This window comes from Protopterus annectens, chromosome 3.part1, assembly GCF_019279795.1.
Source record: "Protopterus annectens isolate FY-2018-M chromosome 3.part1, PAN1.0, whole genome shotgun sequence".
In the NCBI taxonomy this organism is placed as follows: Eukaryota; Metazoa; Chordata; order Ceratodontiformes; family Protopteridae; genus Protopterus; species Protopterus annectens.
Genome location: NC_056732.1, coordinates 845,511,229 through 845,523,728, shown reverse-complemented (window position 1 = coordinate 845,523,728; position 12,500 = coordinate 845,511,229). Strand labels below are relative to the sequence as shown.

The 12,500-nt window shown below is 37.8% G+C and overlaps 1 protein-coding gene across 3 annotated transcripts in view; it reads left to right on the top strand.

Moving 5' to 3' along the window:
* The window catches only part of LOC122798297 (beta-Ala-His dipeptidase-like), a 1,272,900-nt gene that overhangs the window by 1,136,335 nt on the left and 124,065 nt on the right, over nt 1-12,500 (top strand). The window lies entirely within an intron of this gene.

The window sequence follows — 12,500 nt, the reverse complement described above, 5'->3', positions numbered from 1 at the left end:
GGGCAAACCAAGGTATGGATAAATGTATCTTGAAACAGGTGGGACCACTGACGTTCAGCCATAGGGATGTCAAGTAAAAACATAGGGTACCATATATTCAAAAAGAGGATACGGTCCCAAGAATCCAAAGTTAAGTCTCTCTCTCTCTCTCTCCATAGGATCATCACTCAATATTCCCACTTCCAAACTCTACCCACCCACAAGAATGGCTTGCAATGCGAACAGACTGCTGTGTGTAACATCTGCAGCATCCTGCAGTCTAATCCTTAAATAGAAACTGTTAAGCAAGGAAGAAAGGTTAATATTATCTTGTAATTTATCTACTTAAGCTAGCAAGTAGCAGTGTCATGTCCCGCTCGGAAACCCACAGCACTAGCATTACCAAACCTAGGCTTTCCCGGACTTCCCCCCAACCAGAAGCTAATATAAGAACAAACAGAAGTAATTTCTAAAGGAAAGCAGGTACTCTAAATATAACCAACTTACTCTGTATTTCCTGCTCTCCCTTGAATAGTGCTCACACATTGTCTCTGCAGTCTTGTGGTGTCTGGGGCCCCGCTCCATTTGCCTCGCTCTGCTCGGCTCACTCCGCTCCCCTACCCTGCCCCCATTTCCCACCTGCCCCCACTATATCTACATTTATTCCAACCCCTCATCACCTGACCTGTCTCTACATCAATCAGCCACTTAGCTATATCTACCAAGACACTTTAGCTAATCTGTGTCCCACATATACAATAACACATCCTATAACTATTATGCACTCATACCTTTCTCACTCTACAATACACACCACTAACTACACCCAAGCAACACTACAACTCATTATGCAGATCACACTAATATTTCTCTTCTTAACCCTCACAACAGTAAACTATATTACATCCTTACAAGCAAACATACTACCATTACACACCATCTACCATACAACACATACCTCTGCACCTTCAGCAACTCACATAAACTTCCACATTGCTCCTACATTAATTAATGACAATGTAATACTACATCTATATAACAGAAACATTCCACATTCCTACACTACAAAATTATCATTTAAATACCACATGAAAATAATGTGCATAGCCAACTGCATACTACATAAGAAATACCTCCGGACATCAGGAGACATTCACCCTAATCCAGGGCCATGCAACATCATCCCCCCTTCTAAACACACATCAGATCTCCTTATCATTAACCTTAACTCCAGGAGTATATCTAGCAAAGTTCCCCACTTACACACACTCATCACCCACTATTCCCCCGACATCCTGACAATAACAGAGACCTGGCTAAAACCCAGCACCCAGAGTGAAGAAATCCTCCCTCCAGGATATAACATCCTAAGACAAGATAGACTGGGTAAAAAGGGAGGAGGTATTGCAATTCTCTATAAAAATACACTTACTTTGCAACCTCTACAAACTCCTCTACCTAAATGTAATAATTCTGAAACCCTGGGCACTGTTCTACTCCTAAATAAGAATAAAAGTATCAACATTATCTGTGCCTATATCCCTCCAGGCAACAACTCCCTGACAATTGAAGATATCTTGCAATGGATTAATAATAACCTCCCACAAGAGACCATTCTATTAGGAGACCTGAACCTGGATTGGCTAGCCTGTAACTCCAAAAAACCCACTAACCATATCAATTTATATGTTTTTTCTCAACTCATAAATGAACCCACTAGAGTAGATAAAAAATCCCAAAAGAATTCTATACTGGATTGGACACTTGTAAACTACCCTGAACATAATTATCAAACAGGCTGTCTACCACATGGGCTAAGTGATCATCTCCAGGGGCGGCCCGTGCTATCGGACTGCCGGACTGCAGCCCCCTCAGAATGAAATAAAAATAGAAAAAAAACATTTTTTAAATTTTCGCGGACTTCACGCATGCGCAGTAGTCCTGACTACTGCGCGTCTATGCGCATGCTCCAGGCAGTCCGGCAGGACCCAAAGGGAACACATGGAGATGTCTGTGCACTTTTAAAGTGCACAGACTTGCTGGGATGATGCATCGGGGCCGGACTGCAACAGCAGCAGTCAGAACAGTCTCATCAGGAGGTTTGCTTTCAGGGATCTCGCAGGTCTTCAGAGTATTGTGCGGGCAGGATGTATGGATATTATGGAGAAGGAGAATGGACAGGTAAGTGTATGGTGCTTTTTACGTTTACAATGTATGGGACTTGCTTTTATATTTTGTGTATGCTACTTGCTTTTACTTTGTGTATTGTATGGGACTTGGTACTGCCTTTACTTTGTGTATTGTATGGGACTTGGTACTGCCTTTACTTTGTGTATTGTATGGGACTTGGTACTGCCTTTACTTTGTGTATTGTATGGGACTTGGTACTGCCTTTACTTTGTGTATTGTATGGGACTTGGTACTGCCTTTACTTTGTGTATTGTATGGGACTTGGTACTGCCTTTACTTTGTGTATTGTATGGGACTTGGTACTGCCTTTACTTTGTGTATTGTATGGGACTTGGTACTGCCTTTACTTTGTGTATTGTATGGGACTTGGTACTGCCTTTACTTTGTGTATTGTATGGGACTTGGTACTGGTGTGTGTGTGTGTTGTATGGGACTTGGTACTGGTGTGTGTGTGTGTGTGTTGTATGGGACTTGGTACTGCCTTTACTTTGTGTATTGTATGGGACTTGGTACTGGTGTGTGTGTGTGTGTGTGTGTGTGTGTGTAAATGCCCCAGGTGCTCATGGTGGTGAGGTAGGGAATACCTCAGGCTTGAACCCTGTACCCTGTATGCAGGTGTTAAAGACTTGAGTTCCCTACCCACCACCATTTGTAAAACAATTACAGATTTTTGCCTCATATTTGATCTGATCTGTTCCTCATAATATCTGTGGTTTGTAAATGTTGCAATGCTTGATATTTGATGGTGTAGTAGTAGCATTGTTGCCTCACAGCTGCAGGTTCTCAGGTTTGATTCTTGGCTGGGGTTCCTTCTTTGTGGGGTCTGTATCTTCTCCCTGTGTTTGTGTGGGTTTGCTTTTGTGTCCTCCCATGTTACAAAGACATGTCTGCATTATTTCTTCCTGGGCCTCTGCTGAAAATTGTTTTTTTGTTCCAAGTCAGACTGTCCTGATTAACAAATGTTAAATAAAATTGACAGGCATTTATTTGAATTTCAGACTTCAGGTTTCTGAATGTTTAATTCCTTGCATATTTGATGGTGCAGTGGTAGTATTGTTTCCTCACAGCTATAGGTTTTCTGGTTTGATTCTTGGTTGAGGTGGCTTCTGTGTGGAGTCTGCATCTCCTCCCTGTGTTTGTGTGGATTTGCTCTAGTGCCCTGCCATTTTACAAAGATGTGTCTGCAGTATTAATCCCTGCGTCTCTGCTGAAAATTGTTTTTGTTCTGTCCGCAGTAAAATTGACAGGCATTTGAATTTCAGACTTCAGGTTTCTGAATGTTTAATTCCTTGCATATTTGATGGTGCAGTGGTAGTATTGTTGCCTCATAGCTATATGTTTTCTGGTTTGATTCTTGGTTGGGGTGGCTTCTGTGTGGAGTCTGCATTTCCTCCCTGTGTTTGTGTGGATTTGCTCTGGTGCCCTGCCATTTTACAAAGATGTGTCTGCAGTATTAATCCCTGCATCTCTGCTGAAAATTGTTTTTGTTCTGTCCGCAGTAAAATTGACAGGCATTTGAATTTCAGACTTCAGGTTTCTGAATGTTTAATTCCTTGCATATTTGATGGTGCAGTGGTAGTATTGTTGCCTCACAGCTATAGGTTTTCTGGTTTGATTCTTGGTTGGGGTGGCTTCTGTGTGGAGTCTGCATCTCCTCCCTGTGTTTGTGTGGATTTGCTCTGGTGCCCTGCCATTTTACAAAGACGTGTCTGCAGTATTAATCCCCGCGTCTCTATTGAAAATTGGTTTTGTTCTGTCCGCAGTAAAATTGACCGGCATTTGAATTTCAAACTTCATGTTCTTCAGAATACATAGTAGCACAACCTTTTTTTCTAGCAATTTTCTAAGTTTATAAGATGAATATTTTAAATTTGTCCCTATTTTTGGGACTGTATTCCCCCATTATTGGCTTTGTCCAGGTTTTTGTGCTAAGGTTGACAGCTATGGCAAGAACTGAATTCACTGAATATGTTTGAGGGCTGTATTCCCTCATTACTGGGTTTGTCCAGGTGTTTTGTACTAAGAGGTTGACAGCTATGGTGAGAACTGAATTCACTAAATGATAGCCATTTAAGTTTCAGTCTTCCTCTCTTTTACAAAGCAGCTGTTGTGGAGTAGTGGTATGTTACTCTGACTGTTTTTTGCTCAGGGACCTTGGCAGTAAAATGTATGGTGGCAGCACAACATTTTATTCTAGCAACTTTCCAAGATTATACAAGCAATGTTTAATGTGTCCCTGGTTTTTGGGCTTTTGACCCCACCCCAATACATTTTGGCTTTTTCCAGTTTTCTTAAGCTGCGAAGTTGAGATGCAGTTGAGTATTGAGTAGATTTTACAAGGAGCTGAGAGCTGCAGGGGAATAGAAGTTTAGTGCTTTGCCTAGTTAATACTATAGCACAACAGGTTGCGTACTTGCTTTTGATGCAGAAGGCTGTGGGTTCTACTCCCACAAGGGGTGGATGCTGCCGTACTGAGAATGTTCTCCTTGGTGAAGATACTAACTATGAGTCTGTTATCAGTTTGCCATCCATTTCCTCTTGCAATATTATTACTAGCTTATCATTTTTAATGTAATATAGGCAATTTATTCCTGAGGGGCAACAGACACTTTATTTTTCGATGAAACCATGAAATATAAAGGTGATTGCTAGCAGCAACCGCTTCATTAGTTACAGATTTCTTTAATGTGGAATTATTTAGATGACTTACTTCAGAGATTGTGCATATTTACTGATAATGGACTGTAGAATTGTGCATATTTACTGATAAAGGTGGACTGTAGAATTGTGCATATTTACTGATAATGGTGGACTGTAGAATTGTGCATATTTACTAATAATGGTGGACTGTGGAATTGTGCATATTTACTAATAATGGTGGACTGTAGAATTGTGTATATTTACTAATAATGGTGGACTGTGGAAGACTGAGTAGACTTTTTTATGATAAATGTTCTCAACTGGGCAGTTTTGCCATTATGGGTGCATATGGTTTGTTTAATTGCTTACTGGAAAAATGTTCAAAACAAATTTAAAACACCCTCTAACAAGTGTACTGTATTGTACAAGGAATATAATGTTAGTACAATGAGGAAGATGTATCAAAGAGCACATGTATGTTTCATATGCAAGGGGCCTATGATTTGAAAACAGCCCAAAATTAATCTTTATCTGCCACTGGCAAAATGTATTTTCTTTGAATGTGGGTTTCAATGCTGTTTCAATGAATGTGAGTTTCAAGGGCAGAGAAGTTTTAATGCTAAGTTTTCATTGTGAGACTGCATTGCTTTGTTTAACAGATGACTTAGTGTTTGTGCTGTAAAATACAAAATAAAACTTTCAAATGAAGTCCAACTTATCATAGAAGTAAAGCAGTATGCACATTAGTGTTTATGGTAAATGGAGTGAAATAGCCAAGTAATGGTTCATTGGAATGGCTGCAGAGGCTCCATTCAACCATTATTTTGTCAGGGGGGAAGGGCAGCAAACTCAGACAGGCCCAGCTGAACTATACCTCCCAACTGTCCAGATTTTCAAAGAATGAATAGATTTTTGCTTCTTATTTTTGGTTTGTTCTTCATAAAATTTGTAGTTTTCTGGCAAATCATTTAGGAATTAAGTCACTAAATAATAAGTTTCAGACTTCATAACCTTCAGAAAAATGCATGTTAAAGTAAGAGCTGTTCTATCAATTGTCTCAATTTATACAAGAGCAATTTTTAGTACTGTTTATATGTGCCCCCAGTATATTTGGCCTTGTTCAGATTTACTGCATTAACAGGTTGAGCGGTACATGCAAATAAATTGCTTTATAGAATTAGGCATAGCCAACCTCTCAACTGTCCCCAGTTTTTGGCTCAAAATGTTGCTCTTCCCCCTAATAATCCCTCCGCAAAATAGCAATTTTGGAAGAAAACATGGAGGGTTTACAATTAAGAAATAACTGTAATAATCAAAGTTATAGATTACTTGAAATGCAAGTAGATTCTTTTATTTTGTCAGCTGCTCAAGGTAGCAGTACTAATATTAAAGTGTCCCTTCTTTGGGAGGTAGCAGCTGTATTGTGTGTCTATTTTATATGTTTGCATCACATTTTTGGTCCATTTTTCATAAAGTTGTGTTTTTTGGCAAATTAGTGACAAATCACTAAAGACTGAAGTTAGAAAATGACAGACATTTGAGTTTCAGATTTTATACCCTTCAGAAAATTCATACTAATGCAAGACCTATTCTATTATCTTTCTAAGTTTATTAGAGCAATATTTAAAAATTGTCCTTATTTTTGGGCCTTTGTCCCACTTCTGTGTATGGCTTTGTCCAGATTTCTTGCTCTTGAGGTTGAGAGGTATGACAAATGTGTCAGGGCCATCACAGTCAGCCAGAGAGATTTCAAATTGTGACATGCTTGTTGCACCCCACTCCCCCATGTAGTGACTCTGGATGTGTCCAAGCAAGGCAAGGAGTAGTTGTATCTACCTTGGATGGGGAGGACACACTGCATAAGTACTACAGTGGCTTTTCATCTGTCCTTGATTTTGCAGAATGGTCTGGTTTCTGTCATATTTTTGTACTGTTGATTTATGCTTATTACTCAGATTTATGCTTATTACTCAAAGTGCCTGTTGCTCTGTGTTTAAGTAGCAATGCTTTAATGACCATAAGGTAAGCTTGTCTGACATCGTAAGATGTAAGTAAGCTTTAATAAGCATACTGTTAAAGAATTGCCAACATTGAAAGCCTTTCTGTTGTTGCCATGCAGAGAATACTTGACTAGATAATGTATAAGCCTTGGGTATTAAAGGACAGGATTCCATTATTTTAAAAGCTCATTACACTTGTTGGAGACTTCCAGTCATCTCTACAGACTTTACCCGTAAACTAAACAGAATGCCAATCATGTGTGGTCCATAACCTGTACAGTAATCCTTTAAGCAATGTATCTTGAGCTTGTTTCTTGTTTGCTTTTCATTCTTTACTTTTATCATGTTTTCCCCATGAAACAAGTTGTCAGGCAGCAGGTCTTTGTTGGATAAGAAACATTTTTACAAGTGGGGGCATCACATAGATTTCTACTTTCAGCATGTTGCTTGGTACTTTAATAAAGCTGAATATATTATAATTAGAACTGCAGTGCAAGGAGAAGTGGTTTGAGTTGAGTGCTTCTGGTTTGTCTTATACTTGATTTTGACTGGCATTCCAGTAATGTATTTAAAAAGTAATTTATTTTTTCATGCCTCACAACCTTTTGTTTCCATCTAGATATTAAGTAAGCTGTCATGCAGCCAATGCATTGAAATATTTTTATTCTTCTACACTTATTTTTGTCTTGATTGGACTTTCATAATGATGGTTTGCCACCCAGGGCAGCGTATTTAATTAAAGTTAGTTATTTGTGGTTTTGTGCATAGCTCCTCCCCTTTCTGGTTGACCACACCCCCTCCCCTTGACCCCACCCATTCAGCTGTCTCCTGCAGCCCCCCTGTGATTTGAAGTCACCAGCCGCCACTGATCATCTCCCCACATTCCTCCTTCGAAAACACTCTAACATACCCAAACCCATAGTTTTTAAACAAATCAGAGATGATCGTAATATAAACCCACATGATCTTAACAATATCCTAAAGAAATGTAACTGGAAACCATTACGCACCCTTGAACTAGATCAAGCTGCTGACTATTTCAATAGTACTCTCACTAATATCCTTAACCTAATAGCCCCCATAAGAAAGATTAGAGCTAAAGTTAACTTTGCTCCATGGCTTAGTAGGTCCACTAAAGCCTTATTAAAGACTAGAGATAAATCATGGAAAACCTGGAAAAAAGATAAAACTACCCTATCCAGACAAATCTATCAACAACTCAGGGATCAGGCTAAAAAACAAACAATACTTGATAAGCAAAATCACTTCTTAAATATCCAAACCAAACACTTCAAAACCCCCCAGAAGTTCTGGCGTGCAACTAACTCCCTATTAAAACCTGGTAAAACCACCACACCAGCTCCCACCTCCACTAATGATAATAGTGATATAGCCTCGCAATTTAACCACCACTTTACTGGATCAATCAAGGCACTATCCACTCAACTATATAAAAATAGCTATTCACCCCCACCAAAATCAACTCCAGATACCTCACCCTCTTTTATGCTCTCACCAGTTCCAACCTCCTCAATCAAAAAATATTTCTTAAAACTAAAACCAACTTCTCTTGCAGCTGATGGAATACCAGCTTCCTTCCTAAAAATAGCCACTGACTCCTTATCCTACTCGGTCTCCATCCTTATAAACCGCTCCATCCAGGAAGCCTATATCCCGCAGTTATGGTAAATCTCATATATTATTCCCCTTCATAAAGGTGGCAACTCTCATGATTTCACTAACTATCGCCCCATTACCATCTTGCCTCTCATATCTAAGATACTTGAGAAATGTATCCATTCCCAGGTCATGCACTTCCTAAATACAAATAACCTTCTCTCCAGCACACAACACGGCTTCCATCCATACCACAGTACAACTACCGCTCTTCTCTTTTTCACTAACCTGGTTAATCAACATAGAAATAATAATAACTTTGTATCTGCCACATTCCTAGACCTCTCAAAGGCATTTAACATGCTCTCTCACCCCCTACTAATAGATTCTGTTACCTCCTTATCCTTTGCCCCCAACACTATTGCCTGGTTCAAAAACTACCTGCCCAACAGACAACAAGCTGTCCAATGGTAAGACACACTGTCACCTCTACTTCCCACAACCATAGGCATACCCCAAGGCTCTATACTAGGTCCACTTCTTTTTTTCTATTTTCACCAACAATCTGCATACCTCTACCCAAAATGCCTCACTCATACAGTATGCAGATGATTCCACCCTAATCTGCTCAGCCCCATCACTTACCACTCTTCAACAACTCACCCAGGAATCATTTACCTCAGTGGAAAGCTGGATCTCAGATATCCAAATTATCCTCAACCCCAATAAAACCTAACTACTCCTGTTTACCCCCAATAAATCCCAAACCCCTCCTTTCTCCTTCTCTATCACTTCCACAAATGGTACTGTAATCCCCCTTCTCCACATACCAAACTCCTAGGCATTGAAATAGATAACAACCTCCACTTTGACATCCATATCTCGCAAACCATCAAAAAGGTTCACAAAAAATGAGTACACTATATAGACACAAAAACTTTCTTTCAGATCAGGCACGAGTCACCCTAGCCCAATCCCACCTACTGTCCACATTAATGTAGGCAGCACTAATATTGACCCACATGAAAAAAACTGACCTTGACAAACTTAAGTCTTGTTATAATAAAGTGGCCAAGTTTGCTACCAGTTCCACCTACAGAACCCATCACTGCCTACAACTAAGGGAACTTCAATGGCTGGAATTCTCACAACTACTAACTTTCCACCAACTAGTCATCACATATAATATTCTAAAATATCCTGATAAAATCCCAGCACTAAAGCAACTACTAAGACACTATACAGCAAACCGTCCTCTTCATTCTGCCAGTAAATCACTTCTCCATATCTCCACAGCTAACAACACTGCAGGCAATGCTCTTTTCTCACACTCTATAGCTAAAAGCTGAAATAACCTCCCCTTATCTGTGACTTCTGCTCCAAATACCTCACAGTTCAAAAACCTGCTTAAATCATATCTTAAAGGTTCATGGCTGTGTCCATGTATTACATAATACTATATCTGTACTTCTTTCCTCTTTTACCTCTCTCCTACTACTTTACACTCTGTAAACACAGCATCCTTAATTGAAACCTATCTTTGCCTGGTACTATCTTTGTAGTTAACTTATGTATGTATATGATCATTTTTTAATTCTTTTTTCTCAATGTAATTTTTTACTATTGAACAAATGTTGATAATGTTTTGCTGATAACAATGTTTTGTATTTTATGTAAAGTTGTCTTGCATGGTTTTATATTATGTGAAGCTTTTCTCCCCGGGCCTCTACTGAAAATGGACCTCGTCCAGTCGGACCATCCCGGTTAACAAATGTAAACTAAATAAATAAAAATAATAAAGTTAAAATGACAGGATAGAATGAAGAGAGATGAAGAACCCCAAAGAAAGAGAGTGGATCTTCAGGTCAAGGGGATACTAAAACGATTCCTTTGAGTACTGGGGTGAGCTATCATTTTTTGGGAAAGAGTGGGGCACAGATATTCCTATCTTGTAGGCGAGGAGACAGAGCATTCTTCCTCCCAAGCAGTGATGGGGAAATGGATGCCAGTCTGTAACTACTATTTTACATTGTGCTCAATAAAATCTACTGTTTTGTGAGAGCTGCAGAGTGTCTGCTGCATAAAAAACTTTTGATATATATATATATATATATATATATATATATATATATATATATATATATATATATATATATATATATATATATATATATATATATATATATATATATATATATATACATATATATATATATATATATATATATATATATATATTTATATATAAAGAGAGAGAGAGAGATGTTTGTATATGTACATATATATATATATATATATATATATATATATATATATATATATATATACGTATATATACATATATATATAGACATAGGTGTGTGTGTGTGGGTGTGTGTGTGTGTGTGTGTGTGTGTGTGTGTGTGTGTGTGTGTATGTATATATATATATATATATATATATATATATATATATATATATATATACATATATATATATATATGTAGCTATAGATATAGGTATACATATATATATATATATATATATATATATATGTATATATACATATATATATATACACACACATTTATATCACAAACTATCAAATCCTCAAAATATCTAAAAAAATAAGACTGAAAGCACAAAGCACGGAAAACTCAAAATACTGAATTTCAAAATATTTAATAGTGCTAGCCAGCTAAAAATGCCCTGTATCATACACCACAACTACAAAATGAAGATCTGGTGTCATCTTGGTAGTAGTACCATTATGAAAGTGTTTTTAGTAATGTAATGCATGGGTTTAGGGGCAGCAGCAGAGGCAGGGACAGCGTTAGGCTTATGGTTACCACATATGAGTAAGTTGGGGAGGGGGCCTTTGCCTGTACAAAAATAAAAATCAGATGAAATGGGCTCATGATCTTGTGATTTCCATAACAATGGCTTGTTACTGGCCACAGAGATGACTTACAACAAAGTGCTTTTTGCTATAAGCACATGGCACTTTGGTTACATTTAGTTTCCAAAGTGTACTTTTTGCTAAACAGTCCTAAGCTGATAGTGCTGCTGTCACAATATGCATTATGTGTGCATGTAGGTGTGTTTGTATGTGTAGGCAGACAGGTACATATATATATATATATATATATATATATATATATATATATATATATATATATATATATTGAAGAAAATATATGAAATCCAGTCCACGTAACGTATGTAGAAAAACCCAAAACTGGAAGGATCACGGCCACTTAGGTCAGTATAGACTTTCACAATGCAAGGAATTCACCAGTTCACTATTTCAAATGCATAAAACAGATTTATTGATAAAAATGTGAGCACTTTCGCGGACAGCACATCCGCTTCTTCAGACATATTCAAACCAATGCTTACAACTCTATTTAAATATCCTGTTTAACTAATTAAATCAAACAATTGATTAAACAATTAGCATTCACTTTTCCAAACAACAATTACTAAATTGAACAGCAAACTCTCAAACTGCACTTATCAATAAAACAACTATTTTAAAATAAGTATAACCACTTAAAAATGGATATTCATATAACAAAATACAATACTTATAAATACATATAATTTAATTAAACTATGGATAAAAATTAATAACTATCTCAATGTCCTAGCTCTAAGATGAGGCTTGAGAGAAACATTATCGTTAAGACCTCTACCTCTGTGTGCAGCAAGCCTAAGTATCCATTTAGCCTCTGCCTGCTCAATTAAATTAACTATGTCACCCAACCAAATATTCTCCTTTTGGACATGTAGCACTTGAAACTGAAACACATGTTCATCACCTCTCTGTAAAGTGTGTCTAGCCAGCGCACTATAGTCCTGTTTCCTGGCAAAACAATATGCATGGTCCCTTATACGCTCTCTAAGAGTCCTGTTGATTTTGCCAACATAGAAACTGAAACAGACTAGACAATGTGCCACGTAAACCACATTTTTAGAATTACAAGTACTGTCATTAAGTAGCTCCCATAGATGGCCCGTGTCTGGATGTTTAAAGAAACGTGACTCATATATGGAACCACATTGTAAACACTGTAAACAGGATATTTAAATAGA